The 21,261-nt window shown below is 40.8% G+C and overlaps 1 protein-coding gene across 2 annotated transcripts in view; it reads left to right on the top strand.

The window, feature by feature from the left end:
• Positions 1-9,482: 9,482 nt before the first annotated feature.
• The window catches only part of MTFR1 (mitochondrial fission regulator 1), a 67,241-nt gene continuing 55,462 nt past the window's right edge, over positions 9,483-21,261 (top strand). The window contains exon 1 of one of the 2 annotated variants that reach the window (XM_019925263.3): positions 9,483-9,621. The gene's annotated coding sequence lies outside the window, so the exon portion shown is untranslated. Of the gene's footprint in view, positions 9,622-9,695; positions 9,714-21,261 lie in introns of those variants that run through there. The other variant, XM_073794452.1, reaches the window with a different exon arrangement.

Below are 21,261 nucleotides of genomic sequence, written 5' to 3' on the forward strand. Positions count from 1 at the left end.
GATCCCACATGCCACGGAACGGCTGGGCCCTTGAGCCATGGCCGCTGAGCCTGCGCGTCTGGAGCCTGTGCTCCGCAACGGGAGAGGCCACAGCAGTGAGAGGCCCGCGTACCGCAAAAAAAAAAAAAAAAAAAAAATCCTTTAGGAAAATTTTGGAGACTACAGCAAAGAAGTAGGGGAGACCTTAAACGAAAGTGGGAACCAAGAAATTTTTATAAAAAAGAAGAAATGGTCATATTTGACTTGTTTTAAAAAAACATTTTTTTGGTATGGAAAAAAGATACATAAGCAATGTCAATGATAATAGATTTGGGGGTAAATTTGCAACTCGGTGGGCAGATAGTAACATTCAAAAATTGATTACAAATTGGAAGTTCCCTAGCTGTCCAGTGGTTAGGACTTGGTGCTTTCACTGCCATGGCCCAGGTTCAATCCCTGGTCGGGGAACTAAGATCCCACAAGACACTAGGCCAAAAAAAAAAAAAATTGATTACAAGTTGTCAAGAAGGGCGTAAATAACCCTATGGAAATTGGGTTAAGAATATAAATTGGTGTTTAATCAAGAGAAAATCCATATGGCCAATAAACAAGAAAAGACATTTAAATTCACTTGTAATAAGGGAATGCAAATTAATATAACAATGGGAATAATCACTTGACGCTGATCAGACTAACAAAAATCAAAATGACACAAATTTGCTGGTGGGGATACTGGGTAGGAAGAGGACTCTCAGGTAATGCTGTGAAAATGTAAATTATTACAGCGTTTTAGAACGCAATCTAGAAAAATCTATTATTAAAAATAATTCATATTTGATACAGCAGTTCATTTCTCAAGAATCTAAACCACAGAAACAAAAAGCACCGGTATATAAAGACAGTAAGGACAAAGATGTTTATTGCAGCATTGTTCATGTTGGAACAACAACAAAAAAAAACCCTGAAACAACACCAACAACATCCAACATCAAATGAATGCATATCAATAGTGGAATGTTTTAGTAAATGATGGTATAGCTAAAAAACGTGGACCATTATGAAAACTATATTAGAAAGTCATTAAGAAAAGGAAATTAGAGCTCTAGGAAGAGACACAATGTTTAGTGATAAAAGTAAGATGCTTAAAATTATATGTCGTATGATCTGATTTTTGAAAACAATAACAAATATCCTACACATGTTTATATATCTTTACATGTTATTGTGTGAGCATGGAAAATATAGAGAGAGATATAATCTAGGTTTTCATCATATATTACATGAATAAACAGCGTAGGATCTGGGGGACTAGGAGCCCACCACACCAAGAAAAGCCAAAAATAAATAAAGTAACTTTGGGAATTCCCTGGAGGTTCAGTGGTTAGGACTCTGCGCTTTCACTGCAGGGGGCCCGAGTTAGATCCCTGGTCCTAGGAAAATAGGTTCCCACAAGCCACGCGACACGGCCAAAAAATTAAAAAATAATAAGGTAACTTTACTAGGGGGTTGTAAATGTAGTTTTATATATAATGCATAAATTTGCATTAAGTAAAATCATATATGTAATAAAGTGTATCTATGTGTTAGGTTAAAAGGCAAAAGGGTATTTAGCAGTTCCAAGGAGCTATTGTACTTTTGTAAGTATGAGAGTGACAAAATGGGGGTCACCAAACAGTCTGAGGAAGATACATAGGAGGCGGGAGGCTGGTGGGGCAACCAGTGAGCCCTACTTAGTGCCTCAGTGTCTGTAGGACCTAATTCAAAAAAGCTACATGGTGCCGTATGGTTCAGACAAATCTGAGTTTGACTACTTGCTGGCTGTATGACTAGTAGTCACTTTGCTGCTGAGGACCTCACTCTCTTCTAAAAAACAGAGATCATGGCACCTGCCTTCCAAGATTGCTGTGGACATTAGTTAAAATAGTGTAAGTGAGAGCACCCAGACCAGTATCTAGAAGATGTTCCATAAATGTACATTTAGTCCCATGTCTCTCTGTAAAAAATCTGCTATCTAGAGAAGATCTGATAAAAGCTAATTTATAATGATAAAATTCAAGAGTGCTTGAATACTGGGGGGAAAAAAAAGAAATGTCACTGGTTACCTTTAGAGAATTTGAAGGAACCAACTCATTTTTCTGAAAACTGCTAAATAAAGAGAGAATCAAACCAAGCATTAAATTTGCCTTTCTTAAATGTACTACACTTCAGTGTAACAAAATTGTTGACATGAGATTATTCTGAAAACTGGTAGCTATTAAGAAATAAGCATCAACCTGCTTTCCTTTACAAACATGCCTCAAGGTAACCAATTAGCTAACAAATGAAAAGGGATGATAACACATCCCTTTGTGTTACTGTTTTGCAAACCATAATCAGATCAGGGATCTAGGCAGTGATCATCAATAGCTGTTAATGTTACACAAAGAAGCACGTGAACATTATGTAGCTTCTGATGTAAGAATACACCACCACATATGAAGTATTCTTGCCAAAAAATTGAGCCTAAATCAGATCAAGCCTTTATATCTAATCAGCAGTTTACAGAAAATAAAAGGAGACAAAGGAATTGTTAAATGTCGCCATAGGAATGCAATCAGCAGAGTCGTGAATGTGGGAAATTTCTATGGGACAAAATTCTCAGTTTCTTCACTAAAACAAAACAAGAAATAGTGGGGTGTGGGGGGCGCGTTCTATGTAGATTAAAACAGATTTCAGAGACTATCCACAAAATGTAATGCGTGGCTTTGTTTAACATTCCAATTCAAAGAAACCAACAATAAAAAAAATAAAAAATAAATGAGACAACCAGGTAAATGTACACACTGAATTGATGACATTAAGAAATAATTATTAATGTTTCAAGCCTGATAATAGTATAGATATGTTTTTCAAAAGACTCCTTCCTGGCTCTTTCACTGCCAGGGGCCCAGGTTCAACCCCTGGTCAGGGAGCTAAGATTCCGCAAGCCACATGGCGTGGCCAAAAAAAAAAAATAAAAAACAAACAAAAATAAAATAAAAAGACTCCTTATCTTTTAGGGATACACACAGAAATATTTATGTTTGAAATGACATGCCTGAGATTAGCTTCAAGAGAATCAAAGAGTTTGCTTGTATGAGGCCTTGTGGTTTATTCCCTGGCATCACCTCTAAACAAGAAACAACAAAAAGAGTCAAAGAAGCCAAGAAAGAGCATAGGTGAAACCAGTAGGAATAGGTGGCTGGTTGTTGAAGCTGTGTGATGGATATATGAGGATTCATTGTACTGTGCTTTTTACTTTTGTGTACGTTTAACATTTTCCAGAATTACAATTTTTTTTAAATAAATTTATTTATTTATTTTTGGCTGCGTTGGGTCTTCGTTTCTGTGCGTGGGCTTTCTCTAGTTGCAGTGGGCAGGGGCTACTCTTTGTTGCGGTGCATGGGCTTCTCATTGCAGTGGCTTCTCTTGTTGTGGAGCACAGGCTCTAGGTACACGGGCTTCAGTAGTTGTGGCATATGGGCTTCAGTAGTTGTGGCTTGTGGGCTCTAGAGCGCAGGCTCTGTAGTTGTGGCACACGGGCTTAGTTGCTCTGCAGCATGTGGGATCTTCCCGGACCAGGGCTCGAACCCGTGTCCCCTGCATTGGCAGGTGGATTCTTAACCATTGCCCCACCAGGGAAGTCCTTGCAGGCGGACTCTTAACCACTGCGCCACCAGAGAAGTCCCCAGAATCACAGTTTTAAAAACAAAACCATTTAAAAACATAAATAAGAGCTCTGTGGGTCAGTGTCTATCCCAAAATCTGGTTTACAGAAGGAAATATCACAATCTCTGGAACACAGTGACCTTTTGACCTATTTGGATATACATCTTTAAGGATTTACTGTACATCAGATCGCTTTGTACACTGATCTGAGAAGAATAGTTTCAAGGCTTAGAACTACCAAATTTATCCAATAGTACATGATTAAATCACAATAGCTTAACAAATTCTTCATTGGACACCGTGGTAAAACACATTCATTTATACTGAGATTTACATGACTGAAGCAGATTTAAACATTATTCTCTCTTAACAATACCTGCCTTGAAGCCAATAGCCCTGAACTATTAGGCATTAACCAGCATCTTCTGACTGTCCCCTAATGTGAGATCATGTTGGCCCACCAGTTAGCTCTGACCAGTAGTCCTGCAGCTTCATCTCTCCTAGACACATCCAGCCTCCCTTTGTCTTAAAGTGTCCCTCACATGGGTACTTCACTGTCCTACCCAGTGGTCTTTTACCAGCTAGGTTTTCCTAGATTCTAACTCAGGACCTCTTGAGGCCCATTTCAGTGTGATGTATTTTTTATAGACAGGCAATCAGAGCTGTCAAAAATCAGAGCTAGAGAAAGGGTCTCGATTTCCAAGGAAAGTATTGTGTAAGGCTTGCAGCTTATTCAACCTGTCTCACCAAATACGGCTGTCCTTAAACCTAATATGAGAAACAGACTGATGGACATATTTGGACATTTGTCTGTCCCTTACTTTACTAATATCAGGGTCACAATCATATGAACTGACTGTTTGTCCTTCGTGGTTATTATTAATTGGGCCCTTGTGATAAGGCATGCATTGCCCTTAGTATTTTATAAATGTTACACAATCAGTCTTCAGGGCTACCCTTTGAGGGTGACTATTTTCCCCACTGTCAGGAGATTGAGGTCAGGAAATTGAGACCTGCAGAGACTTACAGTTGGTAAGTGCAGAGGCGTATTTGAATATAGGTCTGTCGGACTTAGAAGCCCACAGTCTTTCTACAATAGAATTCTGCCTCACTATCAACCAAAATGAACAAGTGGGAATCTAACCTCTTGTTAAATCTCTGCGAGGAAACTGGCCCACAGCTGGCCTTGGTCACCTTTCTATTGCCTAATATACACTTAATAATGATAAATCTCTTTGCCTAAATAACAGCATTATAATCGTTTAATTTCCTGTTAGGAATCTGGAGGCATATAAAGGTCAAGGGACTTTTTCAAGCCTGTATGTTGAATAAGAGAGAACTCTGCTGTTTTTGTCTTCCCTATATAATAAATACTTCAACTAGCAGATGAAATTTCAGTTATTCTGGATTCTGCCAAGAAAGCTAAGCCATTAATTTGGGTAAAGAATTCCAGGATCAGAAACACTAAAAAGAAAAGTCTATTGTCTTCTAAAATCCCCAAATGGATTGCCCTGTAACCTTCTACATTTTAAGAATTAGCTATACAGAGCAACCACCTAAGTTTCTGGGAAGGAGCCTGGGTGTATGTATTTATTTTTTATTTTGTAATTTATTTAATTTTATTATACAACTTAACACATATTAAATATGCAAAAGTTATTGAAATACAGAAAAGAATACAGAAAAGTAAAACCATAATTCTACCACCCAGAGAGGAACACTATTGACATTTTGTTATATATATCCTTCCAAAGAGTTTTCTATGCATATTACAATATATTCATATTTGCTTTTTAAATCAATATGGAATCATATTTTATACATTTTTAATTAATCATGGCTCTCTATGGGTATAAGTATTTTTAAACAAATTCCAAAGTGAAATTTAAGAACCACTGATCTTATGGAGTCAGAAATTGTATTAGTTATCTATTGCTTCCTAACAAATTACTCCAAAACATAGCAACTTAACACAGTAATAATCATTTATTATCTCATAGTTTCTGTGCATGAAGAATCCATGTGTGGCTTAGCTGGATGTTTCTGGCTCAGGGTCTCTCTCAAAGCTGCAATCAAGGTGTCAGTGGGGCTGCAATCATTTCCAGGCTCAAGTGGGAGAGAATCTTTTTCCAAGTTCACTCATACGGCTGTTAGCAGGATTCAGTTTCTTATAGGCTGATGTACAGATGGTCAGAGGCCTCCCTCAGTTTTTTGCCATGTGGACCTCTCCATAGGACAGTTCACATCACGGTGGATGGCTTCTCAGAGTGAATGAAGGAGAGACCGGGAGAGAGCAAGCAAGATGGAAGCTACAATCTTTTTGTAACCTAATCTTGGAAGTGACGTCCCATCTTTCTTACTGTAGTCTATTCATTAGAAGGGAGTCATTAGGTCCAATCCACCCTAGAGGAGAGGAAATTACACAAGAGCATGAATACCAGGCAGAGATCTTTGGGGGCCATATTAGAGGCTGCCTATCACAGGGATATAAACAAAGAATTAAAAAACAAGGCAGCAATATATGTGCACCAGGAGAGGTTAGATTCAATGATATCCCAGGAGCAACTAGTACACCCAATATCTAGATTTTGATTTCTAAATACCATTCCAGGACTCCTTGAAGAAATGCAGAAATGGCTGACTCTAATGCTGGGGCAAGAAAAGTACAAGATCAGCCTGGAGTCTCTTGTAGTTCAAGAAAAAAGATGATGATCAAAAAGCAAAAAAGGGGCTTCCCTGGTGGCGTGGTTGGGAGTCTGCCTGCCGAGGCAGGGGGACGCGGGTTCATGCCCCGGTCCGGGAGGATCCCACATGCCGCGGAGCTGCTGGGCCCGTGAGCCGTGGCCGCTGGGCCTGCGCGTCCGGAGCCTGTGCTCCGCGACGGGGGAGGCCACGACAGTGGGAGGCCCGCGTACCACAAAAAAAAAAAAAAAAAAAAGCAAAAAAGGAAGGACTTCCCTGGCGGTCCAGTGGTTAAGACTCCGTACTCCCAATGCAGGAGCAGTTCGATTCCTGGTTGGGGAACTAAGATCCCACATAACGCACAGCACAGCAATAAATAAATAAGAAAAAATAAAATTTAAAAAAGCAAAAACGGCACATGAGCCAACCTAAGAGAGCTTCCAATGGTCAAGCTAGAACAATTTGAGCAAAAAAATAAAAATCATATATAGAATATAAAATGAAGTATAAAATAAATATACATGCATATTTATAAACAAATTATTGAATACAAATAAATAAATGGGGGGTGGGGAGAGAGTGAATCTTCTTTACAGAAGAATTCCAAATAATTTGTATAGATATTCTACTCCAGAGGGTGAAGCTTAATCTCTTACTCTCCTTCAGAGTGGGCTGGATTTAGTGACTTGCTTCCAGAGAATAGGGAAAGAGGGGAAAAATGCCACTTTACAGTGGAGAAGCTAGCAAACACTACCATGGTCCAGGTGATTGGGGTTAACATCAGCAGTAATTAAGTCATCATGTACCCCTGATATGATGTGCTGAGAAGGGCATTCCACCCATATGGTATTTTTCCCAAAATTTATAATTCTAGTCTAATCATGAGAAAAAACATCTGACAAATTCAAATTGAGGAACACTATACAAAATACCTGACCAGACTCCTCAAGACTGTCGTGGTCACATCAAGGTTATGATAAACAAGGAAAGACTGAGAAACTCTGACAGACCAGAGCAGTAGTCTAAAAAGACATGATGACTAAATGCAGTGTGGCACCTTGGATTGAATTCTGGAACAGAAAAAGGATTAGTAAAAACTGAGTTAAGTCTGGAATTTGTACCGGTGTTGGCTCCTTAGTTTTATAAATGTATTATGATAATGTAAGACGTTAGCATTAGGGGAAACTGGGTGAGGAGTACACAGGAACTTTTTGTACTCTTTGCAAACTTTTCTGTAAATCTAAAGTTATTCCAAAATAAAGTTTATTAAAAACAAAAAGTAAAGCATCCTACTTATAATTTTTTTTTTTTTTTTTTTTTTTTTGCGGTACGCGGGCCTCTCACTGTTGTGGCCTCTCCCGTTGCGGAACACAGGCTCCGGACGCGCAGGCTCCGGACGCGCAGGCTCAGCGGCCATGGCTCACGGGCCCAGCCGCTCCGCGGCATGTGGGATCTTCCCGGACCGGGACACGAACCCATGTCCCCTGCATCAGCAGGTGGACTCTCAACCAATGCGCCACCAGGGAAGACCCCTACTTATAATTTTAAAAGTGTGATGACTGGAAGATTTCCCCCTAGGTTAGCTTCTGGCTGAGCTCATTTCAAACTCTCTTTCTCTTCCACCAGCTAAATACTTCTAGTGCTAGGTGCCACGGGACACATCCATTTGTGAGATGGAATAAAGCACGGCTAGGAGTATTCCTGGAAGCCATTCCAACACCAGGAGAGTCAGCAATAACTTAGGGAAGTGGCTCAAATTCATCTCAACTCTTTTTCCCTCATCCAGATTCCCCAAATGCCCACGGCCACTCCAGGGTACCTAGGATGAAGGGAAATGTGAAGGAAAGGAAATTGGAACGGAAAAAAGCCTTAACCAATCCCTGTTGAGGAGAGCTTTAAGACATCTTCCTTTTAAAAAGAGTCGAAAGCTACATGTGATAAGGTGAACTCGGTGCTAGGGGCCCACCTTGGGTCTTGGAAAGACCTGTTGCAAGTCCTGGGGCCCGGGCAGAAGCTTCATTAGCTTAGCAGAGCTCCACCCTGGGAAGATCTCAGGAGAAACAGGTGAACTTTGTCAGAAATGCCGCCATGCTTTGCTCCGCCCCTTTAGCTCAGAAGATGCTGCTCTTTCATCCCAGCCCAAGCATTAACTCTTTCCGGATGTGCTGAGAACCCGGGGCAGGTGTAGGCAGGTCTTCCAGGCCCCTCCATGTCTCCATTATAACATTTGGTTATATAAATTAAGTTTGTTGTTAGCCTGTAGGCTCACTGAGGGCGTGGTTCAATGCTTTTTAAAATCTTTGTACCGTCTTAGTGGGCCCCAACAAGCCCTTGTTGAGTAAATGAATTAATGCTCTTGCTGAAGGAGGGAAGCCCTCGCCAGGGAGAGACTGGGGGTCCCAGGATAAGAACATCGGCGCTCCGCTGTCTGCAGACTGACCTCTGGGATCAATTACAATGGGAGGGTAAGAGATGCAGCTAATCAAGCCAATCAGCAACAGCCTCTTGAAAGGCCATACAGAAATAGGTTTCTCATTCTACCTGTGAATCTTTTATCAGCACTACACACGTTACCATGCTTAATATATTGTTAGCTATAAGTGTAATAATCATTTTCATGACAGAATGATTTGCAATCCAGAGTGTCCTAGGATATTCAGCTATTAAAAACCATGTGTCCCAGCTATTAAACAGATGCTGGAACTGAAGACTCAGTAAAGTAAAATCGTCATCCATCAGGCACTTTGTACAACCCCACACCCTCACTCTCTCTAAAGACACCGGGGATACAAAGTCTGTAAAAGGCAGCAGAAGATAAGCCGGGTGAGCACCAAGTCCCTACAGCGCGGGATGAAAAAGCTCCACACTGGTTAGCTTAACAAGGGCTTAAGATTCACAGCTTCTTTCAAGGTAATGCACACTTGCGGCTACACTCATCATGTGATTCTCCCTGCACGCCTAGAGCTTCAGGCTTACAAGGCACTTCCCAGGGCAGGGAAGTGAAAACGAAAAGCAAGGTGCACGAGCAAGCGCACGCCCCCAGCCGAGCCCCGCGCGTGCGCACACTGCGAAGGGCCGCTCCAGGCGCTTCCGGCGGTCGTCTAGCTTTCCGCTCCCGCTCTCAGTGCCCGCCTCAGGGCCGGAGGAAACCGCTGATTGGTCATCCTGGCCCGGGCTCGGGGCGGAGATCGGGTGATTGGCAGCAACGCCCCGGGTCAGCCAAGCTGGAAGCCGGAGTTGCTGCGAGGGGTGCGAGGCTGCCGCGCGGCTGAGGTAAAGTGGGGCTAGCGACTCTGGAAAGCGGTCGGCGTGGGGTCGAGGAGGCGCCCCCGGGCCAGACGGCGGTGGGAAACCCTGGTGACAGGGTAGGCGCTGAAGGAGCCGGGCTCGGGCTTGCGGGGAGGCCGGCGGGCTCCGCGGACCGGTTGGGTGTCTGCGCCGCTGCTGGAGGGAGGCGGAGAGGATCTGGGGCAGCCAGGGTGGCTGAGGACCCGGGTGGGGCGGGAGCTTAGGCGGAGCAGAGGGAATTTGGCCGACTTGCCCCGAAGGCTGGCACTCACCCACCCCGCCGCTGCGCCCCCCCGTCCCCGGGCTTCGGTCGGTCGTCCGGAGCCCGCAGTTGGCCCGCTGGCCGTCTGGAAGGCCCTTGGCTGCGGTTCCCGTGGGTGTTGCTCTTTCCCGGGACCGGCGGCCGGACTTGGCGGGCGCACCTCCCGGCCAGGCCTCGGGGATTCGGAGGGAGGAGCACGCCTACCGGGCGGCCGGGGAGATTCAACCAGCTTCCGCTGACCGGCGTTACCGTTGACTTTCCGCCGCTCAGGACTTTCCCAATGTCTTCCTGACCAGGACCAGGATTTGCATTAAGCCCCAAGGGGAAAAAACAAAAATCGACCTTTGGACATTTAAAAACACATTTTTTTATGGAAATCTGCAAACTCTACAGAGGTCGAGAGAATAGGGTAAAGAACTCGGTGTACCCATCACTCAATTTAACCAATTCAACAAGTATCATTAAATGGCCAGGCTTGCTCCCTCTCCCCGGGTTATTTTGAAGTGTATCCCAGACATATCTTTTAATCTCTTTTACATATTTCTCATGATCAGTAATCATACTTTTCCAGTCATTTGCTTTCTAGAGAGGTTGAGTAAAGTGAGGCACACTTGAAGGCGTAGACAGCGTTAATTTAGTTTGCGCTGCAAGAATGTGGGCAGTTCTCTGACGGTGCAGTTTCATTACCTGTTGCTCAGCTTTTCAAAATCACTGAAAACAAAGGTTTTCAAATAATCTAGTTTTGTCTGTAGCTTTACTGCTTTTGAGTAGCATTATGTATTGATTATTTATTAAAATCTTTTGTATTGATAATTTATATTTACCGAGGTTTTGATATGTATGAAGCACTGTGAAATTGTTTCCACCTATTCATTTAACTTTTACAACAGCTGTGTGAAGTAGGTATTATCCCATTTTACAGGTGAGGGGAAAAGAGGCTTAGAGAGGTTAAGCAATTTGCCTGCGATCACACTGATGTAAGGGGCAGGGGGCTGAAATTTAGGATGCTGACCCTGGTCACTGCAAAGTTCTTGCTCTTTTAACCACAATTGAATGTCCTAGGAATTGTGGAGTAAATTAACTGCTGTGGGAAATTCTGTTGAGCTACAAATCCATAATGGGGGGAGAAAAAAAAAACCCTGGGTATTTATGCGTACAGTAGTAAGCTAGGTATTTTTGTTTCTTGGAAACAATAAAAGGTTAATACAATTGAATTTAAAGTTATGAGCAAAGTATATAAGTATAGTTCAGTAAATAGAATTTAAAACATTTATTTTATAGAATATGTCCAGTTAAAGAGGAAGGGAAAAGGGAAAAAAAATATGTATCAATGAATAATCGCTACCTCTTTCGGCACTTAGCATATACTGGCAATGTATACTGGATACTTTAATCTGTATCCCTCATCTTTTCTATCTTATATTACTTCTTAGAGAGCATCTTCATCTTCATCCAAGTAGTTTTAGAGGAGTAAGGTCTAGAAAGAGACAGCTGGGCTTGTTCGGAGGACAGCAGAGAAGACCTGTTAAACTGGAGTTTAGGATTCCTACTGTAGGGGAGTAGTTCAAAAGTCTAGAAGTAAAGTTCGACTCACACATGGAGGAACTTGAATGCCAAGTTGAAGGAGTTTGAATTTGAGCAAAGAAGTGACATGATCAGTCTCATAAGAAGATAGTGAGCTGGCCCTGTCAAAAATGGCTTCACCTGAGATGTGAAGCAATTAGTGAATTAACCTGGTGGAAATAGAAGTTGGTAACTGGTGAATGTATGGATATAAGGAAAGGAGTGGAGAAAAAAAAAATACTCCGAAGGAGAGGAAGAGGGACTTCGCTGGAGGTCCAGTGGTTTAGACTCTGCACTCCCAATGCAGGGTACAGGGGTTCCATCCCTGGTCGGGAACTAAGTTCGTACATGCCCAGTAGTGCAGACAAATTAAAAAAAAAAGAGAGGGGAAGAGACAGCGTGGTACAGTGGTGCAGCAGGTTCTGAAGTGCTGATAAACTTCAGTTTCTACCCCTTTGTTTTCTTGGGCAGTCTTGGTGATGAGTGTTATTACTATATAGCTGCTTTTTGAAATGTTAACTACTCAGCTGTTCATCTGTTCTTTTATGTTTATTTACTGTTGATACAACTTACACAATTTAGATAAGCAACAAATAGTGATACTGTAATCTCACCATGTAATGATACAGAAGTGCATAAACATAAAGAAGAAAAGGTAGAGAATTCCCTCACCAGGCCTCAGACACAAGCAGTGTTAAGCTTTGGTATCTTTTCAAATCTTTTCTTTTGTGTACATGTGTACATAAAATATCTATTTCACCACTATTTCTATGCTTTGTTTTATTTTTTAAAAACAGAATCACATATGTGTCAGTCATTTAGATTTTTATCATGAAATCCTTTCATGTATAGCTTTTTGTTTTAGTGGCCATAAACTTAGAATAAGTATGTTGAATTTAACTATTTCCTTATTGATGGACATTTAGTTTGCCTCTAGAGTTTCTCTTTTACAACTGATACTTCAGTAACTACCCTTACTAGCTTTTAAAAACTAAACATCTTTCTTGAAACTAACACAACATTGTAAATTAACTATACTTCAATTAAAAGAAATAAAAAGTATTGTTAAAATTTGAAAAAAAGTGAACACCTTTACTTATGAAGGTATAATTTACTGAATTTTTCCATAAGGGAATTTTTTAATACACATAATATGTAGGGGACAGTAATTATTACACAACTTATCAAAATCACGTTTATAGTGAATTTTCATCAGTTTGCTTGGCCCAAGGAAGCACTTTTAGTTAGTGAAAAATATTATTGACTTCCAAGTAGTGTGAGTATTTTTTTTCTACTGATGTCCAGGACCACTTAAGATATTTGAGCAGTCTTTTCGAAAGATTGTTTTAAAATTGATGCCAGGATGCTTAATTCATTTGCATGGGAATACTTAAAATAATACTTAAAGGAAATTCCTATCTCATTCACAGGAGGGTTATATGTCAGAGATCCTCACATGAAAATGGCACATCTTTAGTTCAAAAGGAAATATAAAGCTACCTCTAACTTCTTTTATAGCATACGGAGAGAAAGTTAACTTCTAAAAATGTTACAGAAAATGTCCTTTAGAAGTTTAGTTTCATATCTATAGCCCATTAACTTGAAAGAATTTTCATCAAGTTTTAATTAGGTTATGTTCTTAGGTTTCTTATCTAAACAGCTTTTTCTTTTGTTTTTGAGAGATGTAGTACAGGTCATGAGATTTATTCATTTGTGGACTGAAAAAAGTTAAACTTATTATATGTCAGACTCTGTGCTAGGTACTGGGAATGTAGCAGTGTACTTAATTAGTATGAATAGTATAGAATATTAATTCAGAATATTGCCAGTAAATTGTACCCATAGGTTGAGTACTATGTCATTGTTTTATAGTGTGGTAAGTGTTCTGACTTAAAGTCTCAGCCCAGACTGACTTGAAGTATAGCAGTGGTCACTAGACTTGAATTTCAAGTTTAATTTCCAGAAAGGGTAGGGCTTTGACAACTTTTTTTTTTTTTTTTTGCGGTACGCGAGCGTCTCACTATTGTGACCTCTCCCGCTGTGGAGCAGAGGCTCCGGACGCGCAGGCTCAGTGGCCATGGCTCACGGGCCCAGCCGCGGCAGACCGGGGCATGAACCCGTGTCCCCTGCATCGGCAGGCGGACTCTCAACCACTGCGCCACCAGGGAAGCCCTGACAACTTTTTATTATAAGTGAGCATTAAAAAAAAAAAAAATCAAAAGTAACATTCATCTACTGTCCCCACATCCTAAAAGAAAAAGCATTTTAATACTAAAAACGTAAGAAGGACATATTCTCAAAATAAAGGACAGTAACTTTTTTTTTTAAACATTTTATTGGGGTATAATTGCTTTACCATGGTGTGTTAGTTTCTGCTTTATAACAAAGTGAATCAGTTATACATATACATATGTTCCCATATCTCTTCCCTCTTGCGTCTCCCTCCCTCCCACCCTCCCTATCCTACCCCTCCAGGCGGTCACAAAGCACCGAGCTGATCTCCCTGTGCTATATGGCTGCTTCCCAGGAGCTATCTACCTTATGTTTGGTAGTGTATATAAGTCCATGCCTCTCTCTCGCTTTGTCATAGCTCACCCTTCCCCCTCCCCATGTCCTCAAGTCCGTTCTCTAGTAGGTCTGTGTCTTCATTCCTGTCTTACCCCTAGGTTCTTCATGACATTTTTTTCCTTAAATTCCATAATATGTGTTAGCATACGGTATTTGTCTTTCTCTTTCTGACTTACTTCACTCTGTATGACAGACTCTAGGTCTATCCACCTCATTACAAATAGCTCAATTTCGTTTCTTTTTATGGCTGAGTAATATTCCATTGTATATATGTGCCACATCTTTATCCATTCATCTGATGATGGGCACTTAGATTGTTTCCATCTCTGGGCTATTGTAAATAGAGCTGCAATGAACATTTTGGTACATGGCTCTTTTTGAATTATGGTTTTCTCAGGGTATATGCCCAGTAGTGGGATTGCTGGGTCAAGGACAGTAACTTTAAATTGAATAAGTTTTTGTTTTTTACTTCATGGTCCTTATTTTTCTTTTGCATCATTGTTTGCAGCTAGAATGTAGACTGTCGTTTGGGATGAACTAATATGGCTTACCTGATCTCTTAGTTTTCTGAGAACAGGAAACCTTATTCCAATAATTTAGCCAACCAAATAACTAAGAATGTTCTGTTAATCTTTTTAGACTCCTCGGACCCCAGAATGAAATGGTCACACTCTTCTGTTACATTGTAAAGATAATTAAATGGCCATTTCCTTGAATAGTTCCACAAGACCTTATAAAAATAAGCCCCATGTACTGTTGTAGCTTTTAAAGTTTTTGGAATTTTAAGTTTAATGACAACTTTGGTATAACTGCTAACAGGTTTATTGTGAAACTCTTGCTAATAACTTTTTTATTATAAGTATCTCAAAAACATACACTGCGTTAGTTGAAACAATATTATGTTGTTTTATCTTTGATTTGATTGCTCTATACTTTAATTGGTCTACCTGCACACACATAGTCTCATAGTATTTGTGGCGGGAAAAGAAAGTCTGTTTTCACAGTTTATCTGTTTCTCCTTTACTCTTGGTTTTCTCTTCTACTGCCTTGCCAGCTACCCCACCATTCTACTTCTGCACGATATTTCTGTATGTCTGGTCTACGCTACAGTAGGCTCGACTATAAGCCTATACCGTCATCATATAATCCTAGAAGTTAAATTTTACAAACACACACACATATACATACATAAAGAACCTAGAAAACAAAGTGCAGCCTGATTCTTAGCTATCTTTTTTTTTTTTGCGGTACGCAGGCCTCTCACTGTTGTGGCCTCTCCTGTTGCGGAGCACAGGCTCCAGACGCGTAGGCTCAGAGGCCATGGCTCACGGGCCCAGCCGCTCTGCGGCATGTGGGATCCTCCCGGAGAGGGGCACGAACCCGTGTCCCCTGCATCGGCAGGCGGACTCTCAACCACTGCGCCACCAGGGATAGCTATCTTTTTTTAAAACCTGTTTTCTTGTGAAGTATAACACACACAAAGTGTAACACAGAAAGATGCACAGACATAAATATACAGCTCAGTAAATGATCACAAAGCAAATATCCATGCAGAGATCACCCAGTTTAAGAAATAGAAAATTGTCTGCGCTCCAGAGAGCCCCTTTATACTCCCTTCCAACTCTTAGCCACCCCATCCAAAGGTAACCACCATTGTAACTTCTTACACTATAGGTCTGTTTTGCCTTTTATGATTTTCTTCATGCCTTTAAGATCTATAATGATGTCCCTTTTTTCATTCCTGATACTGGCAAAGTGCCTTTTCTCTCCTCAGTAAATCTCATTAGAGGTCAATTCTTTTTATTAGTCTTTTCAAAGAACCAACTCTTGGCCTGGTTATACTTCTCTGCCTTAACAGTTCTCTGATGCTTTCAAATAGATGATTTTAAAAATATTGTCCCCTAGTTTACTTGTCCTCAGTGGGAGGAGGGTTTGTCTGAAATTACCTAGTTCACCTATAAATAGAAGTAAAATTCCTCTTAAGATGTCTGTTTGAAATTGAGACAGTATAGAAAAGGCACTGGCTTGGGACTTAGATGCCTTTCATTTAATATTCACATATTAACTGAGCAACTGTTGTATCCTATATGTTGTGCTACATGCTGGGGTCACTGTGATGAATAAGATAGAGTCTTTGCACTTAACGGTGACTGAAGTGCCGTGGAGGAGGTAAGCAGTTTAGGTACATTGTTTTAATACACTCTTTAATAATGTAATTTTAATTTTTATGTAATTTTAATTTTTAATTTTAATTTGAAATGTAATACATAATTTAATAATGTAAGAGAATACATACAGGAGGGCCCTAATCCTGGTTGATCAGGAAAACCCTCTTTATGACCAAATCATAAAGGACCTACTTTGGTATTGAGAATGGATAGAAAGGGATAGCAAAATCAGGGGAGGGGGTGGTGCAAATAGTGTAGTTAATAGATTTTTACAATAGTATAGACTTAGAAGAGCAGTAAGGGCAATGGAAATGGAATCTCATATATTTAGGAGGCAAAATAGAACTTGATTGTAGAAAATGAAAGAGAAAGAAGGAATAACTGACTAGGTGTGCCATTTTCTGAGGTAGGGAACATATAAGCAACAGATTTAGGAGGAAAGTTGAGGAGTTCAGTTTCAGATTTCTTTGGTTTAAAAGAAGATGGGAGAAACCAGAAGGTAGCATGTGATTGAATTTAACAGGGCCGAGGAAAGAGAATCCATGTAATACAGGATGGAGCTGATGTAATGAGACCTGTGGGTTGGGGGCGGGGGGGGGGGTAATAATCCTGAGCACTTAGTTGGAAGGAGGGACAAGAGAGAATGGGGGACAGACTTAGAGGGACAGAATAGGTGTGGATGCAGAGATGCTGTGTGTATGGCATGTGGTGTGGCAGGATGTTGAGGGATTTTCTGTCAGAAGACTTCTCTATTATTTAAAGTAGTAAGCTTGGTCATCTAATGAGAAATGATGGAGCAAGGGTTAGAGAGATTTGGGTAGCGTGGAGAATGCTTGAAATAGCTGCTCTGGAGAATGGAAGAGTGGGAAGAGCAGAAACTAAGATTTTCCTGAACGCTAGGCAGCAGTGAAGGCCCAGTTGAGACCAGAGGTAGTACATTTGTAGCAACATCAAAATGTGAGATATAGTCTTTTTTCTACAGCCCAATTGTAGGAAGTGTAGGCTTGTGGACTCATCAGGTTCTGGCTTGTAAAATAAACAAAACAGTAGAAAAAGGAGTTGAAAATACTAACAAAGCAGTGGTTCAAGTGATTTGGGGCTTCATGAGGTAGATGAAAGTGAAAGTGGAAAGGGATTGGTTAGGTTGACGGAAAGTGCAGGGGAGGAGACTGAAGGTCTCAGTATGGTCCAAGGAATGTCTGAGTGAAAGCTGCAAGGTGACATTTGGTTTTTGTAACTTCTATATTTTTTTTCTTTTTTTTTGGCTGCGCCAGGTCTTAGTTGTGGCATGTGGGCTTCTTAGTTGTGGCATGTGGGCTTCTTAGTTGTGGCGGCATGTGGACTCTCAGTTGCAGCATGCATACGGGATCTAGTTCCCCTACCCGGGATCGGGATCGAACCCAGGCCCCCTGCATTGGGAGCGTGGAGTCTTACCCTGTTGACCACCAGGGAAGTCCCTAGATTTTGTTTCTAAATGCAAATTAAAACATGTATTTTTGTAGCATTGTGTAAACAGTACAAACCATACAAAGAAAAATTTACTTCTACCCACTCTGGCCAGTTTTAATAGTTTGATGTATATCTTTTCATAAATGAAAAGGTTGAAGATTTTTTTTTTTTTTTACAGAAATGAAATCATACTTAGTATATTTCCCTTCCTGTAACATATATATACCATCAAGTCATTACATAGACTGTAACTCACTTTTAGTAGATGCATAAAGTTTGTAATATGCATATACAGTAATTTATTTAACAGGTGTTTTATTGGTGAACATTTAAAGTTGATCCTAGTTTTGTGAGTAGAAAAAGCACTGCAGAAAATACCTTTATACATATTCTTTATGTATAATGCTTTTATTTCTGCAAAAGAAATTCCTGAAAGTTGCATAACTTGGTCAAAGACTCTGTGTGTTTTTAAAACTTGTATTTGAAGCATAACTTACATTAAGAAAAGTATCTTGGTAAGCTTTCACAGAGTAAACACGTGCAAGTATCTGCGTATGTCAAGAAATAGAACACTGCCAGCACCCTCAGAAATCCCTCTCGGGCCTCCTGCCAGTCACGACCTCTGCCTCCAACAATTCAAAACAAGACAAAAAAGACAAAGTTTAAATTAAAAAAAAAATTCATAATCTCTGATGAGATTGCTTTCACTTTTACCTGTTTTAGATCTTTATGTAAGTAGACTCAAACAGTGCTCTGTTGGATGCATCATCTCTGTGAATATTATAATCACCTAGCACCAGCAAGAATATTTGTTTATTGGTGTACTAGTGCCAATGAGGCCAAAGTACAGAATTCCATTTAGGAAAGGACTTGGAGTAGAGAAGAAGACTCGGTTGAAGTCATAGCTGAGCGATAGGGAATGATTCAAGTGTCCTTAAGTCAACCCTCATGAGGGACAGAGGGTGGTAAAGCAGTGCTTCCTAAGGAGAGCTTTTTTTTTTTTTAAGTGAAGGTATAATTTACATACAGCAAAATTCACTCCTTTTGGCAGACATTTCTTTGAACACAGAGTCATGTAACCACCACCACAATCGAGATATAAACTACTTCCATTTTTCCAAAACCTCCCTTGTGCTTTGCTGTAGTTAATAACCCTGGTGACCACTGCTCTGTTTTGTTGTCACTTTAGTTTTGCCTTTGAGGGAGGGTTTTTCAAAGAGCTTAGAGCAGTAATTGATTGGAAAGAGCCTTGATACAAAGTAGGAGAGAATAAGCAAGCACAGGACCCTTTGAGAAGGCTTGGAAGCAGCATTCTAGAGGGACAGCCAAATTTCAGTTCAGCGAGGGAGGGGATGCTTACCTTCAAACAGGGTTCCAGAGAGCACAGTGGAGAAGTTTGGAGGAAAGGGTAACTGTAGGCGGCCACCGACTATGTGACCTCTCCTCTGTGTTTACTGTTTATCAGTAACAAGAACCATTCCCCTTATTGAAATTTCCCTTTTTTTTTGGTGACAACACCTCTCTCATTTTTCTATTACCTCTGATCATTTTTTTCCCAGTGACTCTTGTTTTCTCTGCTTGATGCACAAGTATTTCTTGAGGCTTCTATTCGGGCTTCATTTCTTACTCTGAGTATGAGTTAGCCCATTCACTCTTAGGTTGCATCTCCTTTTTCTAAGCCAGTGCTTCCTAATCTTTATCTCTGGCACAGACTCTTTGCTGGCAAGAATTTTTTTTTTTTTCTGGCAAGAATAATTTTTAAAAATAGTTTAAAAAAAAAAACGCAAAACTATCTGCTTAAAAAACGAGGGAAAGGGACTTCCCTGGCGGTCCACTGGTTAAGACTTCGCCTTCCAATGCAGGGGATGCGGTTTCCATCCCTGCTTGGGGAGCTAAGATCCCACATGCCTCAAGGCCAAAACACCAAAACATAGAACAGAAGCGGTATTGTAACAAATTCATTAAAGACTTTAAAACTGGTCCACATCAAAAGAAATCTTAAAAAAAAAAAAAAAAAGCGAGCGAAAGACACTTCTTAATGGAAGGTATCAAGATACCCCCAAAACCTGTGGAAAAGCTACTAAAATTGCTAAAATTAGAAAGACTGACAATACCAAGTATTGACCGTTGACAATACCAAGGATTATAGAACAACTAGAGCTCTTGTATATACCTGCTTGCGGGAGTGTAATTGGTACAACCACTTCAGAAAAATGTTAGTTTCTACAGATTTTTCAAAGATTTAGCTTTATCTCTATCTCTGTATAATCTGATGATCTAGCAGTTTTACTTCTGGGTATAGACTCAAGAGAAATTAGTTCTTTTTTCGTTTTTGACTGTGCCACACAGCATGTGGGATCTTAGTTCCCAGACCAGGGATGGAACCCACGCCCCCTGCAGTGGAAGCGTGGAGTCTTAACCACTGGACCGCCGGGGAAGTCCCAAGAGAAATTAGTTCTTCTTTTTAAAATTAATTAATTAATTAATTTTTGGCTGTGTTGGGTCTGCATTGCTATGCATGGACTTTCTCTAATTGTGGTGAGCGGGGGCTACTCTTCGTTGCATTGCGTGGGCTTCTCATTGTGGTGGCTTCTCTTGTTGTGGAGCACAGGCTCTAGGAGTGCGGGCTTCAGTAGTTGTGGCTTGTGGGCTCAGTAGTTGTGGTGCACGGGCTTAGTTACTCCACTTGTGGGATCTTCCTGGACCAGGGCTCGAACCTGTGTCCCCTGCATTGGCAGGTGGATTCTTAACCAGTGCACCACCAGGGAAGTCCAAGAAATTAGTTCTTATGTGTACCTTGCTATGTTATGTGCACGAATTGTTTCAGCAACTTTATTTATAGTAGCTAAAAAATGGAAACAACCCAAATGTTCATGAACAGTAATTTGGGTGATACAACACTGTAAATCAACTGTACGCCAATAAAGTAAAACAAAAAACAACCCAAAAAAGCCCCCAGTAAACTGGGCAAGTAAATTGTGGCATAGTACCACAACAAAATACTGAACATCAGTGAAAAAGAACTGTGATTCACAAATTATGTGGATAAATGTCACAGACAATGTTGAGTGACAGAAGTCAGACACAGAAGAGTACATGCAGCCTGCGAAAGTGATAGGCTGTAAAAGTTAGAGTAGTAGTTAGATAGGTGAGGCATGGATATCGACTGGGTAGAGGCCCAAGGGAGCTCTTGGGGTTCTTCAGATGTTTCACATCTTGATCTGGATGGAGGTTCCACAGGTTTATACATACATAAAAATTCATTAAGCTGGACATACTTAAAATTTGTGCACTTGCCTGTGTAAGTTATATCTCAGTTTTTTAAAAAAGTGATGGGTTTAGGGCTTCCCTGGTGGCGCAGTGGTTGAGAGTCCGCCTGCCGATGCAGGGGACACGGGTTCGTGCCCCAGTCCGGGAAGATCCCACATGCCGCGGAGCGGCTGGGCCCGTGAGCCATGGCCGCTGAGCCTGCGCGTCCGGAGCCTCTGCTCCGCAACGGGAGAGGCCACAACAGTGAGAGGCCTGTGTACCGCAAAAAAAAAAAAAAAAAAAAAAAAGTGATAGGTTTTCCAATTACATAAAACCATCCTTTTTCTCTGACCAGTTTTTTGTCAG

The sequence above is a fragment of the Tursiops truncatus genome, chromosome 17 (assembly GCF_011762595.2).
Source record: "Tursiops truncatus isolate mTurTru1 chromosome 17, mTurTru1.mat.Y, whole genome shotgun sequence".
In the NCBI taxonomy this organism is placed as follows: domain Eukaryota; kingdom Metazoa; phylum Chordata; class Mammalia; order Artiodactyla; family Delphinidae; genus Tursiops; species Tursiops truncatus.